This window comes from Parus major, chromosome 4 (genome assembly GCF_001522545.3).
Source record: "Parus major isolate Abel chromosome 4, Parus_major1.1, whole genome shotgun sequence".
NCBI lineage: Eukaryota > Metazoa > Chordata > Aves > Passeriformes > Paridae > Parus > Parus major.
The window spans coordinates 31,311,121-31,336,848 of record NC_031771.1 but is presented as its reverse complement, the minus strand read 5'-3'; the positions used below and the strand labels follow the sequence as shown (position 1 = coordinate 31,336,848).

The 25,728-nt window shown below is 35.9% G+C and overlaps 1 long non-coding RNA gene across 1 annotated transcript; it reads left to right on the top strand.

Annotated features, from left to right (window-relative positions):
• Positions 1-3,681: 3,681 nt before the first annotated feature.
• Positions 3,682-24,658, top strand: LOC107203608. The gene is made up of 4 exons (XR_004497189.1): positions 3,682-3,789; positions 8,910-8,953; positions 20,709-20,830; positions 23,660-24,658. It is a non-coding gene; the product is annotated as an uncharacterized LOC107203608 (long non-coding RNA).
• Positions 24,659-25,728: the final 1,070 nt, after the last annotated feature.

Below are 25,728 nucleotides of genomic sequence, written 5' to 3'. Positions count from 1 at the left end.
GTCATGTGTAGTTGTGTTGTTATCTGTTCACAATAAGAACCTTAAAAGTCCGATAGCAACTGATTTTTCTTTCTAATGTGTTTCCCAGCAGATACAAATTCTGGTTGTACTAACATGACTACATTTCCAGGCAATTGTGGTAAAACCATCTCAGGGCTTGTCCATGTGGAAGCTAGGTCTGACATAACAGTAGAGCCTTTTTCTTCATGGTTTTGATTACAAGTGGGAGCCCAAGAGTAGTGGTGTGAGGGACAGAAAGAAGTGTATTTAGGATATGTTGTTACCACCATGAAGAGTCATAGATTCATTTATTTTTGCATTGAGATTGGATAGGGACAAGGGAAAAAAAACCAGACCCTGAAATAAGATCATCTGGACATCTATTTTAACCTGATACAAGCTTCATTTTTCTTTCCAGTTAGCCATAGATCTGCTACTGTGCTGGCTCTGTGACACATATTTTTAGGCCTTTGTATGTCTGGAAGGTAATAGTGTTGCATTTGGTTTATTTACATATTTTGGATTCAAGGGGAAAGTTCTGCCCTTTGGGAAAATGCAAGAGTAGAAGATGAGAAGAGCATCATAAAAATGTATTAGGAGACAGACTGGCTTCTCTGCATTAGTTATGGCCCAACTTGTAGCCTTTATAAAGAATTTAACTTTATTTCTAGAATTGCAAAGTCAAATACTTCAAAATGGTTACTGCCAGAATAGTTTCAACATTGTCATTTTGAGCATATATGAGTGGCAACGACCTCAATGTGGCCACACACGGCTCTCTTAACCCCTCTAAGTCCCTAGACTTACTCAATGTGCAGAATGTGCTTTGCAATTAAAAGGTAGAAACCATTAGTTGACCTTTTAATCTTATTGCTCATTATATGACACTCAAATTTATCTACTGGTTGTTAGTCTAATCCTCCTAGAGGTACAAAATCTCTTACTCATATGCTTTTCTGTAAATCTTCCTTATCCTATTCAAATGCATAGACTAATTTTCATGATACTCAGAAAAGGGTATTATTCCATTAGTTCCATTTCCCAGATAGGAAACCTGGGACATCAAGTAACATCAATATTGGAACAGCTTCTGGCTTTCCTCTTTGGCAGAGCTTGCATTGCAAACTTCATGCCTTGAAAGCAGAGTTCTGATCAGCTTTAGACACAATTCAGTGACTCAAACTCCAGAGTCTCAAGATGTGTGTATGTAAGTAAGAACTATATAGGTATCCTGCTGTGAAGCTTAATAGCAATGACTGCGCAAACATCACATCAGCTTGAATCAGAGATAGTGTGGCCAGCAGGACCAGGGCAGGGAGTGTCCCCCTAAACTCAGCACTGGTGAGGCCACACCTTGTGTCCTGTGTCCAGTTCTGGGCCCCTCACTACAGGAAACACATTGAGGGGCTGGAGAATCCAGAGAAGGGCAATGGAGCTGGTGAAGGATCTGGAGCACAAGTCTCCTGATGAGCTGCTGAGGCAGCTGGGGTTGTTTAGCCTGGAAAAAAGGAAATCTGGGGGAGATCTTGTCACTCTCTACAACTGCCTGAAAGGAGGGGTATTGTAGAGGGGTTGGTCTCTTCTCACAGCTAACAAGTGACAGGAGAAAAGGGCATCAAGATGTGTGAGAGGAGGTTTAGACTGTATATTAGGAAACATTTCTACACTGAAAGGGTTGTCAAGCACTGGAACAGGCTGCCAAGTGGTAGAGTCACGATCTCTGGAGGTATTAAAGAGATATGTAGATATGGCATTTAGGGGCATGGTTTTGTGGTGGTCTTGGGAGTACTGGGGTAATGGTCAGACTTGATGATCTTAGAGGTATTTTTCAACCTAAACAATCCTATGATTCTGTGATTCTATCACAGTTCACATTAGTGTGTTGCTGCACAGTTACAGCTCTTTGCTTACATGCAGAGTTCAGCAGATCTGCATTAGTATGGCATTTCCACTTTGTCTGCTTTGTTTAGCCTCAGTGGAGCCAGCACAGCTCTGTGGACATAGATCCTGTCAGATGGAGCAGTAGCATCCAGCTCAGCATTGTGCTATTTGTGTCCTTGTTCACAGAAGCAGCTTCTGCCTCTGGGAAAGCCCCTGTCTTTATTCACTACACATGTTCTAAATCCCTGAAACAATAAAATATCCGGTAGAAAACAGGCCCACCTGTTAATTTAAATCCATGTGGAGAATACTAGTGCAAAATAAGGTCTTGGAAGATTTTACTTTATTGCATTTGTTCAAGGTTCATGGTTTGAAAAGCTTGACTTTATTCAGTGGGGTTTCTAGGAAAAATCACTCCCAGGGAATTCTGATATCACTTGCCTGATTTATTCCATATTCTCATCCTCTTCTTACAAAAATGTATTTTCTCTGTTGCTTACTGTGGCAATGCCATCTTGCTCACGTTGTTTTCTCTCTGTATGCATCTTATGTGAATCTGTCTCTTGCCAGGCAGTTGCCCCCACTTCCTAACAGGCTACAACAAATCAGTTTCTCTAAGTGGATGCAAAATTGCAGACCTTTCCAATGTATTTTAAAATACAAATTGTCCTACTTTGACAATAATTTTAATTGAAAGTTACTTTTAAAATAATAAGAGCGCAAGCAGCAAGCTGTGTTTTGGTTTTGTGGTTGGTTGGTTATTTGTTATTCTTTGGTCGGTTTTTTTTTCATTCTAATACATTTATTTGATCCTATAAACCCACCTTTGGCTATTCTGGTGCAGGTCTCTTCAGGATTCTGACAACTCAGGAGTGCACAGTCTTGGAAAGCAGCAGGGATCAGAGAAGGATTGAATCACAACTCACTTCTTGCTTAACATCAGAGGGGAAGTAAATTCTCTCATTCTTACTTGTAGGGTATCTCCTATCTCTCTTCCCTTTAATTTGTGTCGGTTTCACCTCCCTGTCTGGGAGCAAAAATGATACTCTGTCTGTTGCAGAAGTCCTTTGCTTCATGCACAAAATGCCTGGCATTCCCACACAGAGGAGTTGAGAAGATAGCAGAACACCTCCTTTGCATCCTCATGAGGACATGTGGCCTGGCCTGCAACCCAGTCACCAGCTTCTGTTTACTTCAGCTCTGCTCTTACCCCACAAGTGGTGCTGGGATCTTTTGTTATGCATCCTTCTTGCCTTTTTTTTTTTTGTTAGGTGGCATTCAGGGTATGTTCTTACCAGATGCTTCTGAAAAACTAAAGTATGCAGTATTTCCACATGTCTGCTGTAATGGTAAGAAATTTAAAAATTTCCTGCAAGTCATTGAGGACATTTATCTTTTAAATTAATGTTTGGTCTCTGTCAGAGCATGTTTTTCATTCACTGTGGAATATATCCTTTATACTAAATCTGATATTAATATGTCTGTAAGTCTGTTCATCCTTCTTCAGTAGTGCTCAGCTACTTTATAAAGACACTGAACCTGGTTTTGTACTACAAGTATGACATTATCCTTCTAAGAACACTTCCTTAAAACTGTATCTTCTGTCATTTATGTGAGGGTGGCATTAAGTTTTATAAAAAGAGAATCTTAATGTGCAGGATGTGAACTTGTACTATTAAATACCTCAAATCTCCATTTACTTCTTTGCCAAAGTAGTAGTATGGAGAAATCAATACTGAAGGTTCAAGGCAAGAAAAGCTACTGAGCTTTTCTACCTCTGCTTTTTCTTCAAGCCAGACTATGGTTTGTACATATCTGCTCTGCAGTCATTGCACTTCCAGAAGTCAGGAGTCTTGTTGCCATGATATACAGATCAGTGGATGCACCAAAACCTTCTGAAGTACCAGGGTAAGTAAGCTTATGCCACGACAGACCAGGAGAATTCTGGTTTTTGCACCCTGCTGTCAGGGAAATTACAAATGCACCTCTATTGTGGTATTTCAGGTAGTGCTAGAAGGCTCATCCTTCAGAAAGTTTTTCTTTTTCCTGGCTGTGAATTAAGAAGGTGTCACAATAGTTTTGTTTCAGACTGGGTAAAATCACCAGAGTCTCTTCTATGGCTATTTTCTGGGTAGTTGTAATGTTCTAATATTTTTCAGGCTTTTGATTAGTGTGACAAAAAAACTTTCTTCATTTCCATCTTCATTTCCTTCTAGTCTCTTAGCAATGTATCGCTAGACAGAGTACTTTGTCTATTTTAATACATGACTGATCTTTTCAGACCCATTTCCATTGCTGGGTGTGCACTACAATTGCTAACTGTATTATACCATTCAATATGGTGCACAGCAGTCCATCAATCTCCTTTCTTCATCTAAGGGCAGAAAATATATAGTAATTGTTTAATAAATCTGCCATTCCTTTATCTGAGTCTTCCAATTCCCCATTTGCATTTTTAGTACTTTTATCTTTAGGGCTGGCTGGTCATCTAACCAAGACAGGATGATAGCTAACTTTTATAGTACAAAAAGCAGTAGGATTCTATGGTGAATTAATATTTTTTTTATTAATAACATATAGTAAATCTTGATGGAATAGTTAATGTCATGCATAGCTCCAACCCCTGCAGAACTTGTCTTGGGTACCTAGGATGCATAATATGCTCTTCATTTGCCTCAGTCCTGTAACCCAACGAAATTTCTTGCATTTTGGCACAAATAATTTGGCAACAAATTTAGGGCTGAATTCCAGCAAGGTCAGCTTCTCCTGTATTCTTAACAACTATTCTTTTCAAGAGGATTACCATACTTTTAATGACAGTAGTGGCACATTATTGTTACAAGGAATCCTTTTTCGTTTCTTGCTGAGCAGCGACAGGTTCACCAGGTGTGATCTTATTTTTCTGCTACAGTATCAGAGATATCATGTTAGTTGAAACTAATCATTTTTATGTGTAGTTATTTATGAATTGATAAGAATTGTATGGCATGAAGAAATATAGAAGTTCTAGCTAAGAAAAAAGAAAAGCACTAAGGTTTTCAGTTTGTGTATTACCACACTTGTGTTTTACACCTCATTCTGTGCTGTGCTGAAGCTTAAGAGCACTCCATTCCCTAGCTGAGGTTTAATTTTCTATTAATTGCTTGCCTTCTGAACTTTGATCTGTGTGATAGGGAGGATATGCAAGGAAGCATTATCACTGGTCTTGCTTATATATGCTCTTCTTGCCATTTCTGAACAGGAGATTTTGTTGTGAAAACCTGATTTAATAGGGAAAATTTTCAGCATTTAGGAAGCATGAACCTCTGCACATTCATAAAGCAAATCTCATCAGCAAAACAGCTTTTTGTAAACATCTTTGACCCAACCCTCCTATTCTTCAGGCTTAGGTCAGAAAGTAAAAGCAAGTTCAAGATCTCTGTCTTCATCCTGAGGGAACTCTGTAAGTCTTCAGATATCTGAAAGAATTTAAGAAATTACAGCATAAAACCTGTTTTGGAAAACTGGCATGATGCACCATCCCACTTAGAATTAAATCTCATTTTGGATGACAGTGAAACTGTTAAAGGCTCTGCTTGAGACTGTGGACTAAATGGGGAATTTTGACAAATATAAGTCTCATGTCCCCTCTCTTTACACTATGTCCTTGCTAGAATAAATACTTTTCTACAGACAGAAATGAAGAAAAAATCCCAAAACCAAACACTTTTAAAAGCAAATTGGAGAAGTCACTAAGTCAAGACTTTGATTGCCTGCACTCCTGAGGGACTGTTAATAAATGGAAACACATGGCTGGTATTTAGTTATTTTGCCTAAATGAATACCCGGGAAGTATTAAACGCAACCTTTGGATGATTTCCATAGAACTGCCAAAATATATTGCTGCTTGCTACTATTACAACCTACATCAACATTCAGAAGCAATATAAAATCCCTCATTTATTTTGAATTGAGTGCCAAAGCAAGAGGAATAAGCAATTTTGAAATAATTAAGTACAATAATATGACACACAGCTTTGGCCTTATGCTTCAGGGAACCAAGGAGATTTTATTTTTGTGGGAGTAGAGGTACATAAGGGAGTATGCAGTGGAAGAATTACTGCTTTAATGTTTGCATTTTCAATATAATGGGAAAAACAAAGACAAAAACTTTTGTAGTTAAGCTGAAAAAATATTCCTTCATGGAATCTTCTAGTGTAATTTTTTTTCAGACATAGAATGTCTGACCAAATAGTAAGTATGTGACATGAATCAGGCTTCGTGTGGCATGTGGTCCAACACAAGCTGCACAAGCAGGTAAACTATCTCAAATTTTAAAAGAAAATATTTTAATGCTGACAAATGAGCACAGAAAGAAACAAAACTGTGTTTTATATGGAACAAAGACAGATTCTAAGACTGTAGATCTTAAAAAGTAGTTACAGGAACACTTAATCCAGACTCATGATAGAATTCCTGCTTGAAGGTGGCATAGCCACATCGAGTTAATTTTCTGACTTTTAAAGAACTACATGTGCATACTATAAGAGATCTTCCTGGAGTGAGATTTCTCTGTGTGTATGAATATCTCTCTTTTCTCTTCTCCTATAATAGACAACCTCTTTCTTATTCTTCATTCTGCTTCTGATTCACTTAGGAATTTTAAATTCCTTTCAATTTTTCAGAGTATTCCATATTTAAAACGATTCTCATTGCTTCTGTTGTTCTTGATTATTCAATTATACTTGATAATTGGTCTTTGTTGCCCTATTTTCTTTTAATTTCACCTTGGGTGAATTTCAGTTATCTCCTATTGTTCTCTGTGCAAATTTTGATCGTATTTTTTGTAGACTATTTTACATTTTTATAAGATACATATATTTAAAAATAGCTTTTTTCTTTTTTTTCCTTTCTTCTTCTTCTTCTTTTTTTTTTTTTTTAGTGCTCTCATTTTTGGATGTTTATATTGAATGACAGTGCTTTATTGAAGAATGAAAATAAAATATTAAATATTAAATTCACCTGCTTTACTTTTTCCCATTTGGCATATGAGTTCATGGACAGCCTTGTTCCACATTCCCTTGGCAGGAGACCCAAAGGATTAATCTCACTCCCTTGTAAAGCCAGTGGCAGAAATCCTTCTGATTTATCTAAGGGGAAGATTGAGGCTTCTTGTAAATACCCCTAGAAATGTCTCCCAAGTTCCAGATGTGCAGTTCTTGTCCCAGACAATACCCCTACATTTTTCACAGATCTCATGAAACCTTTCTACAGACATTCAGCAGAATACATCATTCATCTAACAGGCAAAATGAACTGACCTCCTCCCAGCCCTGCTTTTCTCTATAAGTTTGATAAAATGTGCATTCTTGTATTTTTTGTCCCATACAATGTTTGCTCTTCAGTCAACTTTTTATATATTAGAGTGAGCAGGATATTTGGAAAAAAGGACACGTGTGGGGGTTTTTTGCCTTTTTTTTTTTTTTTTTTTTTTTTTTAAGTAATCAGTGTTTTCTAAATATCTTCATGTAGGTAAAAAGGAAGCCAGTCCTTGCTATATGTGTAACACCCACATATCTTGGCTTATACCTGTAGTTAAAGCACAGATGATATCACTAAATAAAATCTCTGAAGTCTGTTAAATGGCTGTGCTTCTGCAATGATAATGTCAGTAAAAGCCTGGAACTGCTTTGAAAAAAACAAATATAAAATTGAATAATTTCTTTTTCTGCCCTGTAACAAAAAGCTATTTTTGGGAAAAAGAAACTTAAAATTGTTTTGTCTCAGCAATGTATATGAAGTTGGTCTCTGTTCAGGAGGAGAAAAAAAGACTGGAAGCATAAGGCAAAATAATAAAGTGGTATTTTGAATTATTTTTCTACATGACATGTCTATGAGCCACTTAATTCTGTATCTGTATGGGATTTAAAATAAAAAAGATCCACATAATAGAAACAAAACCATGAGCCAACTTGAGACTTGAATCATAAATTAATTCAGGGATTTCTACAGAAATTACCAGTGTATCTACTTGGAAAAGCCATTGGACAGGATATGTCTTCCTCTAGCTTGCTTTGGGTGATCAGCTACATGAGTGCAAAATGTTCCAGGTAGAGGCTCAATGGGGACAAAAGAGTTCTGATCCTAGTGAAGTGCTAGACTTTAACAGATCCCAGTAGACCTCAGGCTTCACCTGAGGAGTCAGGAGGCATTCCTAGTTGTCTAGTTGCAGGCTTGGAACTGAGAGTGGGGAAAATTGATATGAACTGTACTAAGCCACTGCAGATAACGACTCACAGTGATTGCAATAAACTTTCAAGGAATTAATTTACTGTGTGGCAAGAGAATGCAGCAGTGAATGCATATGCACTCTCTCTACCCTGCACTACACCCCTCTCTCTCCTCAAACTGTCTTTTGTAGTGACCACTGAGGTATATACTTATAAATATTTAAATTCTGATTTTAGAAATAACTGTTTCCCCAGTAGCCTCGGAAATCTTATTCCATGTTCCCAATCCTATTGCTGGAACAGTAAGTTCATTTGTAAGGCATCAGGAAACATGATATTTGGTATGGAGGTCCTCTGAAGGTCTGGGAACACCATTTCTTCAAGAGGGAAGGATCCACTTGCTAACTAACTGCTGAGTGTCATACCTGTAAAATTTTTGCTTCTTGACAATGAGCAAGAGCAGAAGGGTTCAGATCAGCAATCAGACTGCATCCTTAGATCATGGGTGATTTAAAACATTTCAACATCTGTGGTCAAATATACCAGGCAAGGAACAGAATAGGACAACTATGAACTATAAACTGGTTTTGAACTTTTTTGCAAAATCAACATTGATATAAAATATTCTACCCTATAATGATACAGAATATATATATATATATAAAATAATATATTAATTATGAAAAAAACATCCATCTAGAGAATCTTTGTTTTGTTTAGGTTGTTTTCAGTTTGGACAAATGGGAATCTGGAAGTCACTTTACTGCTGCCAGTGTATAATACTATCTGTTTCTGAGTTTTATTGTATTTCCTCTACAGCTGTGATTTGTGACCATTTGCATTTTTGCTGACAGGTACTAAGGGTAAGTCAATATTTATAAAGTACTTTTTCCTATGCCTTCCTTTTACTAGAGACTTTCCTGGTTGTAATGAGCTCTTTTTTCAGAAAGTGAAATACAATTTGGGTGCACATGCCAACAATAATTGTACTTGTCAGAAGAAACAGATAACATTATAACTGCCTGAAATTTAATCACAAGAAATGCGATAATTCATATGGGAAATCATGTTTTACAATTTCTTTCTTTCCATGTGGTTTAAAGTAGTTAAGGAGGAAAAAATTGTTCTGTTTAGGCCAAGCATGCAGAATGGCATAGAAAGGCAATTTAATGCAAAGCTTTTCAAATGTATTGGTGGCTCCTGCCAACAGAAACATACCTGAGATTACAACAATAAAAACACCATATGAGAAGTTGAAAAAAAGTAATTATATATAATAGTTGTATAAAATACTTTGATTTAATTTTGAATTTTAAGATTTTTCTTTTAAAATTTTGGCAGTGCTGTTGGGAGCAAGTATATTGTAGCATATATAATAGCATTTCAGCTGTGAAGTGTGAGATCTAGTTATGCCATTAGAAGAACTGGGCTAATTTGTTACATCAGATTTGTTCCATATTGAGCCATATAAGTGAAGTTTGAACCTGGGCCGTAACTCATATACTAAAATCCACTGTAATTTTAAATTCTGCTTTACAATAACAACAATCAAATTACTTTTTAACAGTATCAGCCCATTGGTGTAAAAGCAAAGAACAAAAAACCCAAGATCACAAACTCAACAAAACCAATCAACAAGTAAAACTCAGCTAATAAATCAAAAAGCTATTAAGAAAATATTTTTTAATTTTCATGCTTTTAATTATGTTTTCGTACTAACCAAGATGTGTTCTTACTATGTTGCTTGGAGAACCTTGTAACCAGAATGAAGGTAGATCTTTAGAGAGACTTTAGATGCGTGAGCCTGAGAGCTCCTGTGCTTGGTTACCCTACAGAAAGCCTAGCTAGAATTCCAGCTAGGGTCAGGCACAACAGCTTAGCTCTGAGCCTTAATTTGCATGCCAGCTCCTCCCAGTGAAAGTCTTTGTCATCTGTTGTCTTCTGGTGGTATTTTGATAATTTGTGATACCCTGTTTACTGAAGGCATCTTGGTTAGCAAGAGGGAGTGGCTGATTCACTTGAGGTGAGTCTAAAAAATGGAAAGAATGGGTAGAAGTACATTCATTACTCAGGTATGTATCCAGCCTTCGCAATAATGCAGTCAGGATGAGGGTTTGTACTCATTTGAAGTCGTGTGTGTGTGTGTTTTGGTTTGGTTTGTTTTTTGTCAATGCTGTGCAAAGCAACAAGCCCGTTGCACAATCCAAATTAAATACAGAAGACTCAGTAAGTCGTTTATCATAGTGTTCCTCTCAGAAGTGCAAAGAAAATAAAATTGTTGTTTTGCCCTGGAATGATTTCCTCGCATTTGGTCAATGAGCAATAGGGGTGGTCCATGTGGCTTAGAACTGAGACTGCCTACTTTGTCGTATACACATTGATTTGTCCTGCAAAAGGGGAAACTTAGCAATTCAACAGTCTTGAAATTTTTATGATTGTGATGTTCCCTGCCTAGAAATGGAGTTCTGGAGTGTAGTGTGGAAATGAACAGCAGCAGGAGGCTTTAATGAAAATTTGCCACAGCAAAGAAAAGCAGGAACTTTAAAATGAAGATGATTATAAATGCAGTTCAGAATAATGATTATATACTTTTCATCAAGACTGACAGAGACTTCTTTACCCAGCTAGGAAAATTATCAACAGTGCAATGCAACAATCATGGTAGGAGATTGTTTTACTCAATACTTGCTAATACATAAAATAAAAATTATGGCTCGTAGGCTAAGTCTTGCCTTAATGTTCCATTAAATCTTGGTTTTGTTCAACACTAAAAAAGCATAGAAGATTCAGAAGGAGACTTTTTTATCCCTTCATTTTTATTGTTAGATATAAAATATGAACAGTTTTATATGAAAACAGTGCTACAAATTGATGAATCTGAGTGTTGGTATGGCCATAGTAACCTATTTTAGTTTATATTTCAAGGGAACTTTTCTGTGAACAAAGTTTTCTGCTTCAGAAAGAAGGTCACAGGCAGTATACAGTGACTTAGAGTTGATATGCTAATATATCCCTAAAGAATCCAGCAAATAATTCTGAAGAAACCAGCTATTTATACTGCAATCTCATGAAGCAAGACCTCTGGAGATATAATCTAAGAGTTTTGAGCTCTGTACAAGTACTAATCATCAGAAGAGCTTGACAGCTATGTAATTTTTCTCTCTGTGGGCTCCCATGGTATATTAGTAAGGTGATTCATAAAAAAAGTCAGCTACAGATTTAGGATTATAAATATGTGAGCTAAGAGAAAATATTTTAATCATTTTCCTCTGTATTTATATGTAGCTGTATTTACTATTGAAATTGAGGAGCATATACCTAGAGAACAGTATCTCCTGTAAAACATAGGCAATCTGATTTATCACCAATAAATTTCACATTGTTGCAGAAGTTATATTACATTGTACTTTTAAATGCAGGCAAAGCAAAACCTCCTTCAGTCATGCAAAAGTGCATAGAAAGTGAGTATAAAGATTACGATTTTGCCATTTTATCATGGTTTGGGTTCTTAAGCTTTATTGCACTGACCTGATTTTTCAAAGAGATGTCCACACTTTCAAAGAGATGTCCAGTGCTCTGTGGTCTATTTTTCATTATTATATCCAGCATTTAAGATACCACTAACTGTTACTTTGTCACGTGGTTATAACTTTTTCTTTCATCATTTCTGCTTCTGTTGGTGACTCCTGAATTAGTTGCAAGTGATGCCTCTGATGTTATCACACTGTTGGCAGTGTTCATCTTCTGTCATGTGGGGTGTAATAACGCTTCATGAGTGAAAAGAAGTTGAGAAGTGTGTGTATGTGTGATTTATAAGTGCATCATTTGCACCCTGAACCATGCCCTGTGCATTTTAAATAGTGACACTTATTTCTAGCCAGCTGCTACAGAATATAAAGAAATTCATAAATGAAAGAATTTTTACTAGAAATTTCTCCTTCCATACTGAGATGAGAGAAAGCTTGCTGTTCCACCTGTTTCCCAGCTGGTTTGGGAGGGCAAATAGGAACTGCTAGAGCTTAGGGAGGTATCAAAATTGATTTTTAAGCTATCTCAACAGTTTGAAAATACATTTAACTAGATCACTAGGAAACTAAATTAATTTGGGACATCAGTAAGTCCATTAAAATTTCTCTATCTATTACATAAAGCAACAGGGAGCAAGAGCATCTAATTTAGACCCACATATTCCAAATTCAGCAATAAAAATTGAAAGACCATCTTTTTTTCCATTTCTAATGCCTGTTGGAAGTAGATAAGGGAGGCTTCATGTGTTTTCCATCCATTTGTATTTCTTCCTCCTATTACCTTGTAGTTGCTTTAGTATTTCACGACACTGTGTTCCATTAAACAGTAGGTCTTTCCACTGTATTACCTCCACAGGGGTTACACAGTGTTTTCCAGCCTTTTTCATGGGTGGACTGGAAAAAATGAAAAGGGATCTTTCTCTGGAGAATAACATATTAATACATGGGAGTACGAACTTCTCCCCAGGGAACTGAAGTAGGTAAAAGAAGTGCAGCGCGTACAGGAACAGTTGGCATATGGAAACTGGAGAAGACAGGAAGAAGACTTGAAGCTGGTTGGTTCTGTGTATGAGGGTCAATGGAGTTTATTTCACTTAGCTGACAAATAAAAATACACTATGTTTTCCCCTCCTTGAGATAAAGATCCTTCAAAGAAAGTGGGGAAAATAGCAAGGTGGGCATTTTAAGCAAGTGAGGGATGTGTACATAAGGTCAGCCATCAGCTATTTGTGTATGTAGGCAGGTAAAGGAGACCGGGCTCTGCTCTCAGTTTTCCCTTCAGCATTTGGGACATGGTGGATGTTACTTAAAGAAACTTTGTAGCCTGCATATCTCATGGATAATCTTTGATGTCTTTAAATTACAGATGTTTAGAATAAAAGCAGAGGTTCAAGTATCCTTGTTCAATTTAGAAATAGAGAACTGACTCTGATCTCTAATCCAATCTAGTATTAAGACTTTTGCCTGTTCTTGATTGCCTGATCAGTTCTGAAAAAAGAGGATCTCTTTGTTTATGTTATTAATTCATGTAGTAAAGACCAAATCACTTTCTAACGGTGTAAAAATTAATCAAAGAAGTAAAAATCTTTTTGGTACAATAAACATGTATTGGGTAAAATATTAAAGAACTGAAAAATGAAATTTAAAGTAATTGTAGAATTAAATATCAAACAAAATCTCTGAAGAAATGAGGGAAAACTCATTTTTCAGGATTGTGGTTCAGAACATGTCCTTTCAGTGATGGAAAGCTGCAAGGAAGATAAAGCAAATTTTATGGCAACTTCTGGGATAAATTCTTTGCCAATCATATAAACTCAGATGAAGAAGAGCCATATGTGATTTTAATTAAGCAAATGCATCAGTGCCTTCTAAGTGTTTAATGCTGGGATAAGCTACCTACCTCAACAGAGTGACAGAAGCAGTGCACAGCATTACAATGCCAACATGTTACGATTATAAGTGGCTGTGATATCAGATACTGACTCTGAACAGGATCTTCTCAGTAGAGCTGTGAAAAGTTTTGATATCAGAATGGTGTGAAATGTTGATCATATTTGAAAAGCAAAGCAGAGCTCTTAAGTCTGCACTGACCCAGGACAAACAAGGCTGATGTGTAGGTGACAAAAATGGTGGGTTGTTCCATTCTCATGGACCATTTGCTAATGGGATATAATCTAATAATCTCTTCACAATGCCAAGAACCAAGATCATTGTCTCCCAGCTCAGCTATTTTGAGAGAACAAAATGTTTTGGTTTAAAAACTTACATGTATGTTTAAAGAAAAAAAAAAAAAAAAGAGTTTGTTTGGTGCTTGGATAAGTATAGAAATATTTCAATGTTCAAGTGTGGAACTACCAGAAATTCAGTTCTGTAACTTTGTCTCATCTTTCTTTCCAATGACTCTTGCACATTATTCACAGTAACTCCCTACTTCAACTATTTTTCCTTTTGATGTAGAAGGAAGTGGTGAAAGGCTATCTGATTATTTCAGAGAGCTACTTTTTTAGTTTCCCTTATCTATATTAAAAGTTACATCTTCAATGAATTTGAAGAAGAATGTGTTACCTGTTCATTCTGAACTCATCTTTGAACATGTCAGTCTTTTCAGTTTCCATTCACTACCAAAGCCATAGTTTCCTAAGAAATTCTCTAAAATAGATAGAAAACTTGTAGGTTTATGGATTAATCTGTCTTTACACAGTCAAAACACAGCACAATTGCATGGCATTCTCTCCCTCATCTTCAACCCCTTCGCTGCACAACAGTCTTGCTAAAGGGAATACAAATGATGAAATTCCCCAAATACAAGGAATAATTGTGAACAATTTCCACTTGGAAGACATTTTTCATATAATCTGTTGATCTGATTTATTATCTGGGAAACTTCTCAAAATATTCAGTAAAGTAAGCTCTGTTCTGCAAAGTGTATTTCTGTGCTCAAACTGTGCTGCTTTTATAACTATTGTTGCCATCAAGTAGAAATCTTTTTCCGCTTTACTTCCCCCAACATGATAGTCTAAGAATGACATAAATTAAAATTTGGATTTATATTTACAGAGTGAACTTTCTGTTCATGTTTTTCTGGTTTTTTTTCCTGCTCTAGCAACTTGCCTTTTCAGCAGTTTAGTATTTATGGGGAAATTAGATGTATCTCTGAAATGGCACCGCTGCACTGGTTGCTGCCTGTAGCACTGAGTACACACATATACACCAGCCCCAGCACCACGATCCAGCCTGATAATTTAGATGGAAATAGATAAGCTCTTTTATTTTAAAAGCTACCAATTATTATTTGCTGCACAAAAACTCCTTATGTTTTTATTTCAGACATAGGGTTTCACAGGGCAGGCATATAATTTTGACATTACTGTTATTGTGATCAGTGCAAAGGACCAGTGCCCCAGACCAGTGCCACCATTGTAATATCTGTGAGCTAGCAGGTATTTTGTATAGCTTCATATGCATCCTTCTTGTTATTTTCAGTTTATTCTAGACTCATATAATAAAGGAAGAAGCTTCCTTTCATGTTATCGGTGATGCTAGTTAAGTCACAGGCTTCAGGTTTCAAATTGGGAATTTTTCCTAATCAAGACATGGTTTAATGGGTAATTTTTTTTTCCCCCCTCTAAGATACCTTTTAATTGAATTTATGGGATTTACTCAGGAATCATTCAGGTACAAATGATAACTTTAAACCTTTTCCTCTTTTCTTGGATTCCCTAGCCACTCCAGAAGCATCCAACAATAGTAAAACCTTCTGTATCTTGTCTCCTTATCGTCTAAGAGTCCCTTATCTCCTTCTAACATGCACAATAGTGAGAAATTATTTACTTGGAGTAGAAAACTAAATGGAATTCTTGGTATCTTAGGCACACTCTCTTCTGTGCAAAGGCTCAGTTAACACCAGTGAATCACAGAAACAGCAGAGAAGGGAAGAAGTCAATTTTGCCACGGAAAGAGGAGGTAGATTCCAGGCCACCAAGGAATCAGATCAGACACCAGACCAGGGAAATATCAGCACTTCACAGGAACAGCACCTGCTGTTCAGAAGTTCATTTCTATACAGCTGTCTACTAAAGTTAGAGAAGGAATTTAGAGACTTCAGATAAAATCTGTATGAATGTAATTTTAGAAATAACAGTGTCTTAAGAACTTTTAAATATACATTACATTTCCAATGTATTTGTCTATGCTCGAGCTTATGAATAGTTATTTAGAAGCTTAATTTCTCAGTCTTGAATATAGATTTTTTTTTCTTAAAGTAACCTTTCTTTCCTCTTCTCCCCCACCTCAGTGTAGTCTTCATTAGAAGATATTTAAGACAAAGATGGCTTAAAAATGGATATTAACTGTATATGAATAAAATATGATTGACCATCATCATCTGTGCTGTGTGTTAGATGCTGTTAGATCCTGGGTTAAAAGAGGGATTTGCTAATTTCAGATACTTGAAGTGGAGAGGTAAGACCAGAATGAGATGGAAAAGGAGGTGTTGTTTATCTTTCAAATAGTTCCGTTTCAAGTGCATGTAGATTCACTGACTCAGTTCCACTTAGATGTACAGTAGTGGAAGGAACTAGAATCAAGAGTCAAATGTCTTCTACACTCATGGAGAGTTTCTTATTTTTTTAGAGAAGGAAGTAAAAGAAGTTACAATTAGAGCAAGACAAAGTAAAAAGAGAAGGCATAAATTAAATATAAAATCTTATTAAACAGTATACACTATTATCTTTTCATTGTTTTGCTGTAAGAAAGGAACTAAAGCAAAGAAAATTAAGCTGTTAAAAAGGAAAAAGAAAAATAAAGTCAGAATATTATGGGTTATGAAGAGGTGGTGCAGATAGACAGGTAACTGTCCACAATGGAAAGCTAAACAATATCTCTTTTCAGTTATTGTATTTCCAAACTTTGTGATTAACATCCCTGTACAAAACATCATTCCACAGCTATTTATTAAATAAAACCTTGATGATCAAATTGTTAGCTTAAATTTTATTATGAATGAAGAAAGATGGGAGTATTTACCCTGCAAATCATAGTAATTTCCCTAGCTGCCTTCTAGTTCCTGGAAGGAAAGTAAATTGCTTTGGATCTAGCCTGCCTCAGTGTCTTGGGTGGGCCAATTCAGGCTGATTTACTGATCTATCTGCTAGTTTGTCCTCTTTGGCTAAACATAATGTTTGCTTACCTTGGTGAAAAATTCCACATGCTTTCTCCTTCAGACTTTCAGGGACTATAACCTACTCACCAGGTATTCCAAGAACTATCTCAAAATGAATTTTCCTGTTGTGCATCAGATAACAGTATTTGTTGTTTGCCATGCATGGCCTCTCCTCTGAAAAATCCATTTTGAATTGAGCTAATGGCCATTCAGCTGTGAAAAGAAATACCGCATAGAGCAATGCTAGAATTGATCGGACCATGGGATATCATCACAACCTGCATAACAATAAACCAAAATGTTCAACAAGCAGCATGACTTAAAATCTGACCTACATTCACCACGACTTGGGAGAAAAAAATCTGGGACTGTACAATCTCACTATGAGACAATATATTGAAACTTTTTCAAATAACTTTCTCAGAATATTTTTATTCTTTCCAAAGTGGTGCTATTTCTCTACTTGGCTGTCCCATTTTTCATTTTAAGAGTTCATTTACCCAGAAATATTTTCACTTCTCTCTCTGATTTGTTTTAGCTGCAGGGAAGGCTTCTTCCTATGACATTGTGCGCATTCTGAATGTTTCATTAGGTACTTCAAATACTCAACATGCAATAAACTTTTTCAAGGAGTGTATTGAAGAAAAAAATATTGATTACACTTCTGTTTATTTCCTTTTGAATTCTGAATAATGCATTTTCTGCTTACTTTGTGATTCTCTTGCAGTGTTGTTTTACAGATTCACTTTTGCTAACAAATCAGATTTTAAGACTGACAAAGTGCTCATATTCTCTTAGTAGATCTTGTGAATGCTTGGAGCCCTTTCAGTGGGTCTTGTGCTCTTGGCTAGGTTTTTGTCATTCTAATTGGGTTTCTTTCATTTTAATAACTGAAATAAGTTTTAGCTCTGAATTGTGTCCTGCTTTTTCCTTCATTGTCTCTTCCAAATTGACATAGATCCCTAGAATAATTTGTATCTTGGATTTCACAAGCTTTCATAAGGCCCTTTTGTTATATGTACATGTGAAGTATATGAATACATAGAGTATAATAAAACATATATCTTACAAAAAAGTACAGGTGAAATTAATGCTAAATATATATTTCATTTTGAAACAGCATTTAGATAGTCTTAAAAGTATTTTTTGTAGGAATGCAAGGTCATTGCCAGAGATGACTGAAGTCAGTAGAAAACTGTCATTTAGGGACTAGTATTTTTTTCTACAATGTTTTAAAGGAAAAATTATTTTTTAAACATTAAACTGCTTTTACCAAACTATGGTCTAAAAAATATATTGAAAATTAAATTTTGCTTTTCAAAAGTGTACTTCTAAAAATTGCAGCATTTACAAAATGTATGAAGTGCAGAAGGTTGTTGAAAACTCTAGCCTGTTGTATTATTACTAAAAAACTGCAAGACTTGAATAGCAGAATACAAAATAAAAGTATTGAATGTGATCTAAAGAATCAGCTGAACAAATCATGCACCTTAGAGCAATGTTCTTTAACTGGTGGTGAATCAGCTTACAAATGATGCCCACTAAAGTCACAATGAAAAGTCTTAAATAGATGTGTGCATAGTGGATACAGAAATGGAATTGATGACTCAGTTTCACCTGGTCTGTCTCTCCAGGAAGGGACATTGCCCAATATCACCTCCTCCCTGTGAAAGACTTCAAATAAAAGGAGAGAGAAGAAAGTTAAATACTGTGGTTCATTTGAAAATACAGTATTAAAGAAAAAAATGTTCTACAAGAAATAGGACCCTTGTACCAGGGTTAATATACATTTGGATATTAATACAGTATTTAATGTATTTTATAAGGGATTTTTAATTTTGAAACCTAGATTCTTGAGAAACTAAATAAATAAGCAAATAAAATATACTGACCCTTATGATAGTTTCTCCATTGATTTTCCCACAAATTGCAGAAATATTTGGTTCATTTTTCCAGTACAAAATAGTGCAATGAATTAGTCTTTTTAGAAGAAATAATCACAGACTGTTGCCATGAAAACCTCCTTTAGTAATAATGATCTCATTTAGTTAGAAATTAAATAGCCTTAGTACTAGGACTTAGATTTAAATTACTTCTACTCTTGCCTATCAGTTGTCTTTCAAAATACCATTTTATATTAATTCCACAACACTTTAATATCACCCTACATTCTAATAAAACAGTACTTTATGCTTTCTACATCCATCTTAATTACATGAATGTAGAAAGTGTTCAAAGTAACTGATATTTCCAGTGAAAATGTGATTGTTACCATGGACATGAACTCAAGTTTTCCAGCTGCTATGCATCTAAACTCTGTAACTACTCACACTAACAACCCACTAGACATGGAACAAGAAGAAAACCCCAAAGAGTGTAACAGACCTAGCCGTGGATGTGAAGTCTTCTTCAATGTACAGCAGGCTGGAGGGAGGGCAAAAGCATATAATAACATTTTCTGGCTTTTACCATGTACTATGTTTACCAAACTGTGCATAAGGAAATGTTTACATAGTTCTCAGCTGTATACTGTTTTGTTTTTTTTTTTCTGTTCTACCTGATGTGATGAACTTCTCTGTGAAACAGATATACAAATACTAGATTAAAAAATATTAAGAAGTGTTACGGTATTATGAAGAATATGAAAAGAAATAATTTTTATATTGTGAGATCCCACTGATTTTATGCTGAAAAGGGAAAAGCATGCAGCATGGATTTTAGTAAAATTGTGTGGAAAACCTGAGCATCTTTTCAATAATATGCATATTTTGTTTGTACATAATTGGCTTCAAAGCGAGTTATAAATTTGAAACATCTAAATCTGTTTTGGACTCTGACTATGAGATAAGTTTACATTATTAATATAGATGTCATAATAAGTTTTGAAATGTGAAATACTGACATTGAAGGAGGAAATTTGAACCGGTTAACATGTTCATATTAAGCTTACGCCATTTCCAAGTGGTGTAAGAAAAAAATGAGCTCTGTCATTAAATTTAAATAATAGTCATTGTAGAGTGTAATGCTGTTTAGCTCTTTTTTACCAGTTGAGTGTTAATTTTCCCAGTTACAGTAATTAAAAGAATCAAATGTCTTATTTCTGCTGTCAGTTTTCAGATTTTCCCTCTTCCACCTCTGTCCCACAGTGTCTTAAGAAGCCTTGCAAAGTCCTTGCCTTACTGATGACTTTGTTGTTTCAAGCAATGATATGCATGAGGTTATCTATGAAAGGAGAGAGCACTCCTCTTTAATTGGATGGTGGAAATGGAATTCGTCTTAAAATGAGAGTTTTTCAGAGGAAAGAGAAAGTAATCAAACCAATGGCAAAGAAGACAATGAGAATGAAAAGAGATGAAATTATGAGTTATCCTTAAAAATGAAACAGTGTAACTTCCTCTAAGATTTCACAGTTTCTTTTCTCCCTTTTTAACAATCTTGATATGGCACACCATAGTTGACAGTCAGGAGCAAGAAACTCCCAGAGGCCAAGCCTTTGGGTGTTGAAAATTACTTACTGAGTAATGTAAAGAAAGCTAAAAAATACTATGGTGGATAAATACTTTTAGAGATTTACTGCTTTTCAGTTCTGCTAGGTCAAATTTGGAACCATAATCTTGATTAATGGAAAGTTTTGATGATCTTGTACTTTGGCACAAGCATGGTTTAATATTTCTTCAAAACCACTTAATTCACCTACTTTACTTCAAGAAAACTGTCTAACAGAAGGTCTTATTGTTCACAAACAATAACACCCTTCAGAGTTTCATTAATGTTCATTTGCAAGGAGTGTTTGTAAAGCTCAATCAATGTAGACTGCATTAGGTGTGACACTGAAGGGATTAGAGGAACAGAGAGAAGTATGTATAGCACAGTTTATCTGGGAGATAAAAAGCAGCTTAGTAGTGCTGATGTACTTTTTCCACTCTCCAGAAGTTGTTTGAGTCCAATAGCTGTGGACAGAAGTTCAACAAGAGGCCAACATTTTGCTCTGCCTCAGTGGAAAAACCCAGGTCCACTCAACACTGATTGCATTACAAGTGACTTTCTACAAGGTAAGTTGAGTCTGCTATGCAGTTTCCTGTATTGTGTTCTGTGAGATGGAGCTTTTTATTTAAGTGCTTAATACTGCATCCAGATTATGCAAAGCTAAATTTAGCAATGCCAATTTGAACTCTTGGGTTTGGCTTGTTTGGTGTTTTTTAATAGCAAGAAATAAAAACCAGGGTAAAAATGTATGCCTTAAAAATAGTATTGCATTTGTAGAATAAGAGTCTGTTTTATAAACAATTTAATGGAATTTCTGGAAATGTTATATTCATCTCCAAATACAAAATTTAGAACATTTTATGCAGCAAAAATAAATTGCACACTTGTAGTATGTTTTGCATTTTGTGATTGCTTTGAAAGAACATCTGTTCTGTGAGGACTATTCAAACTTTTCAGATGTCCTGTTAAAATCTTAGAGACTCTGAAGCATGCTACTCTTGAGCCAAAGAATGGGATAAGGGAGGAAGGACATGTTGCTTCTTTCAGCACCATGTTAGTATCCAGTGGCACTTGGGAAAAGCATGTCCTGATAATGAAGTCACTGAATAGTTGCAAGAGGAATTACTTTAATGTAAGGAAACTGATGGACAGGTAGATGCTTTCTGCTTTTACGATACACTTTCAAAAGCTGCATACTCCTTTGGCAGCCTGAAAGTGAAAGTAAAGTGCTAATACGAGGAGAAAGGAAAGAAAGAGCTTTAGACTGCCATTTTACATTTATGCAAAATTTGCTATACTAACTGCTTTTTGTGATAAAAGTCCATAGTTTAAAAAAAAACCCAGACAAGTACATGCACAGTACAGCAGAACATAGTATCTATAAATTTGCTATTACCTCTGTCAAAACCTATGCTCATCAGCCAGGGAAAACAAACAGGAATCCGGAAAGATCCCCAAGGTTCTAAAAATTCTCCTGCAGTTAGTCACATCTGTACTGGGAAATTCTGCCTGTAAGCAGGTGCCAGCAGGTGCTGATCTAGATGTTGTATTTGATTTATCTCCTTGTTAAAAATGTTCTCCTCAAGAAAAATTCTGTCAGGAGATTTCTGTGCCTCACATACCTTCACCTAGTTCACTGTTGGGTAGAAACACTTCACGTGAAGAATTCAGGGTGTTCTAATCCAAGGAGTCATAGTTCCTTTTCCTGTTACAATCTTATCCCATATCATCAAGGCCTTTCCTCCCATGGTCCCTCCCCTATGACAGCCCTTTGCCCTCAATGTGCTCACAAAGGTAGATCCTGTACAGCTCAAAGTGTTCTCATCGCCATTTTAGAAAAAAGATGCCTGGTTTCTACAGCATTTCAGTTACTAAACCACTGTGTATTAGCTTGGGAATGAGAAACTTGAAGGTGATGAAAACATGCAACTGTTTCAGGTTCTATCAGGCACTTGGCAACTAGTTCTGCACCCTGTGAACTGGTACTTCTAAATTTTTGAAAAACAGCTTGGCAGTATTAGGAAGTATTAACAGTATAATTAACTGTGTATGTGCCAATCTCTCAAGTATGGACCTTCCCTCATCTGAGACTATTATGGACAGAGGCACTAAGAGGTGCAAGGGAAACAGGTAACTCTGTGCTGATATGTCAGTGCTTGAGTGGTTTCAACCAGGATGAGTTGTGCAGATGGAGCTACTGAGTCCTATAGAAAGATGATTATAAACAATGCTTTTAAAAAACAAGAGCTAACACATACCAAGATACCAGAACTGTGTTTATGGATACAGTCAACATGCCAATCCCTAATGTTTTTTGTGTGCACAAGGTATTTTTGAGAGTACAAGTGAAGCCCTGGGAGATCTGGTTGATAGTAATACTATCTTTGTGGGCCTTGTCTGCTGTTCCACAGATGGGGAGTATGACATTGTTAAAAACAAAAAGGATTAAAATGTTAAGTGGAAAGAATAAATACAAAGCTGACAGCAAGCTGGTCTTTCAACAGCTAGACAGAAGTTATAGAAGCCTTTCATTTAGTGTGCATGGCTGAGGGTGATGCAAGAGAATGCCTTAGAGTGCCAGGCATCCCTTCTATACTGTGATGCAGCTCTAGAAGAGTAAAAAAATAGGTAATCATTGTAATTGTTTGCTGTACTTGGCTCAAGCATACATAGTAAATGATTTGCAAAAGCCCATTTTAAATTAAAGTTTGGATGCAGTATAGCATTAGACACAAGCAATAACATTGCCCAGACACATTAACAATAACAGTCAAAGCTTATGAAATGTAGTCTTACATCTATTTCATATTTTAAAAAAGTTTGAGTGTGAGATTTTGTCTTAACCTTACAGTATATTTGAACTCAGCCCTTTTCTAAGTGAGCTAGTGATCTAGTGAATTGTTGTCTTGGTTTGGGTGGATGGCTTTGCTGCTTTGAAATATATTTCCTAGGCAGCTCAAGTACGAAGATTTCCACAGATGTGGAGGTTTTGTGGGTGTCTTTGCAGAATTTGTCTTTGCTGCCTGATAATGACAAACTATCCTGTTTCACTTCTCATTACATATCTGGACTGGGCTACTTTCTCCAGGAACCATCTCTTTTGATCTTGCCTCCTTTGCTATGTCAAAATTATGACCTGCACATAAATTTTCCTTTTGTATTCATGACAGCGGATTTATTATTAACAATGAATTTGCTTTCCTTAAATCTTTCCCACAAAATATTATCTGTAGGAAATAGTATGTTGAGTCATTTTCCATTAAATTGCTAACAACATTAATATAATATCTGATTATATGACCTGTATATTTTCTTCATTAACAAGAGGCAGCCTGCCTCTTGCCATATAATCTGGTTTACTACGCACACCTACATAGATCTATAATTTGTAACAGGGTTACACTCTGAAAAATTATATTTCCTTGATGTCCATGGAGCAATTGCAGATGCTCTTCAAGCACCTTGAGAAGATAAGCTGCTGTCACAGTGCTTTACTTCCAGCTTCTATTGTCTTCTAAGGAAGCAGAGATTTTCAGGGAAGACTACGGGACTTGGGTCTGCCATTGTGTTTCTGCAGGGTGATAGCACTGCTTGCCTGCTTGCTGCACTGCTGTAGCAGGAAGATGTCATGCTGAGAGGAAACACAGCTGATTCTAAAGACAGAGCGGCACAGTGGACTTCCATGGACATTAAAATGCTGGTCACTACAAGAATCTGCTACATGGCTCGTACTGATGCTCTTGCATTAGCTTTTCAAAGAGCAGCAATCCTGAAACATGTCTGCAATCACACCGGGGTGCCAGAAAACCTTAGGGTCATTGTTAAGGCATGAGTTCTGGTATCTGCAAACAGGGCTTCCAGGATCAAGAATTTTTATAGGTATAACTAGTTATGATGTAAGAGACAAAAATACACACAGAAACACAAATAATATCAAATTTCTCTAAATAAATTATTAGTAAGGAAATTAAATATTATGTTTTTAAAACGAGGGATGGAAAGAATTATTGCTGGGACGGCGAGCAAGTAGCAGAGTTGTAATTACTCAGCTTTCATCTTCATCTCGACTGAGGGTCAATGGAATAAATGCGGTTCCCCGCCGCCACCGGGGGGCGATGCTCTCCCAAGTACTTCGAGAAAGAGACACAAATAACACATTCCGGGCTGTCCCGGTGAAATGTTAGCATAGGTCTGCTTAAAGAGGTTTCTACAAGTACATTTTAAAAGGTAAGAATATTTTGGCAGCTAACTTTTAATCACGTTCCTAGAATTCTTGAATCTTTGACTTAATTCAGTTTAAAAATTAATTTAGAAATGACTGTGTCTTAAGGAACTGGAATGTTTAATGTATTCTCCTTGATTTAAGTTAATAAAGATTATTATTAAATATCTTATTCCTGCTTAAAGCTCAAAGATAATCTCATAAGTCTGTCATGTTCTTAATTTTCATTGTCAGTTTGTAACCATTAACCTAACATTAGTTAATACTTCCCTATTTATTATCCATATACTTTTGAAGAAATTTATAATTTACTACTCTTTGACTTAAAGGAACAAAAGATAAAAGCTATCCAAATGTTCAGAGTGTATATATATAGTTAACCACGACTATTCTTCAGGCCTTTAACTCAAATGTGTGTTTCATTCCCTGTGAGTGCATTGGCATTGTATACAGGACAAAACAACTTCATTTCCAGCTGCATAAAGCACTTGTCTAGTGAGTATATCTGAAAAGGATCAAAGAAATGGAGAAATGAAAAGGGAAATACCTGCTATTCAAAAAGTAAAAAAAAAAAAATAAAAATGGAGTAGTAGCACTAAAAGACATGAATGTGTTATAAATCAAAACCCCAAAGATTTCACTGTTTACCTTTCAGTTTCACTTGCTGTAACCTCTTAAAAACCTCACTCCAAAAATCTAATATGGAATTAGAACAATGGGCATTTTAGTCAAGATGTACACACACTTTTTCAGGTCGGTAAAAACACTTTGAACAAGTTATGGGAAGGACAATTATATTTTAAAAACCCAGTTTATTATTAAGAGAAAATAATTCACTGCATGCTTTATAACTCTCTCATTTTTTATATTATCTGCATACATGGCCTAGGATGAGGAATAATCAGTTTTAAACATAATTTCAAGTCTTTAGCAATTAGTGCAGACTTCTGGCATTCATTATACGACTTGGTGTATATTGATCAATGCAACCTAATTTAATGTGAAAGATAAAAATTGCTTGTTGTTCTAGTTCTATGCACCATTTTCAGAACAATCTCTAAGAACAGGTATCAAAATTATTTCCTAGGCGCAAGTTTTATGACACTGTCAAAAAAGGTCTGTGCCATGTCTCAAAAGACTACCTATCCCTATAGCTTCTGGTTTGGTCTGAGATCTATGGTCTGTCTTGGAGTTAATTTTTAGACTACTGGGACAGTTACCAGTTAATGTCAAAAACCAGAA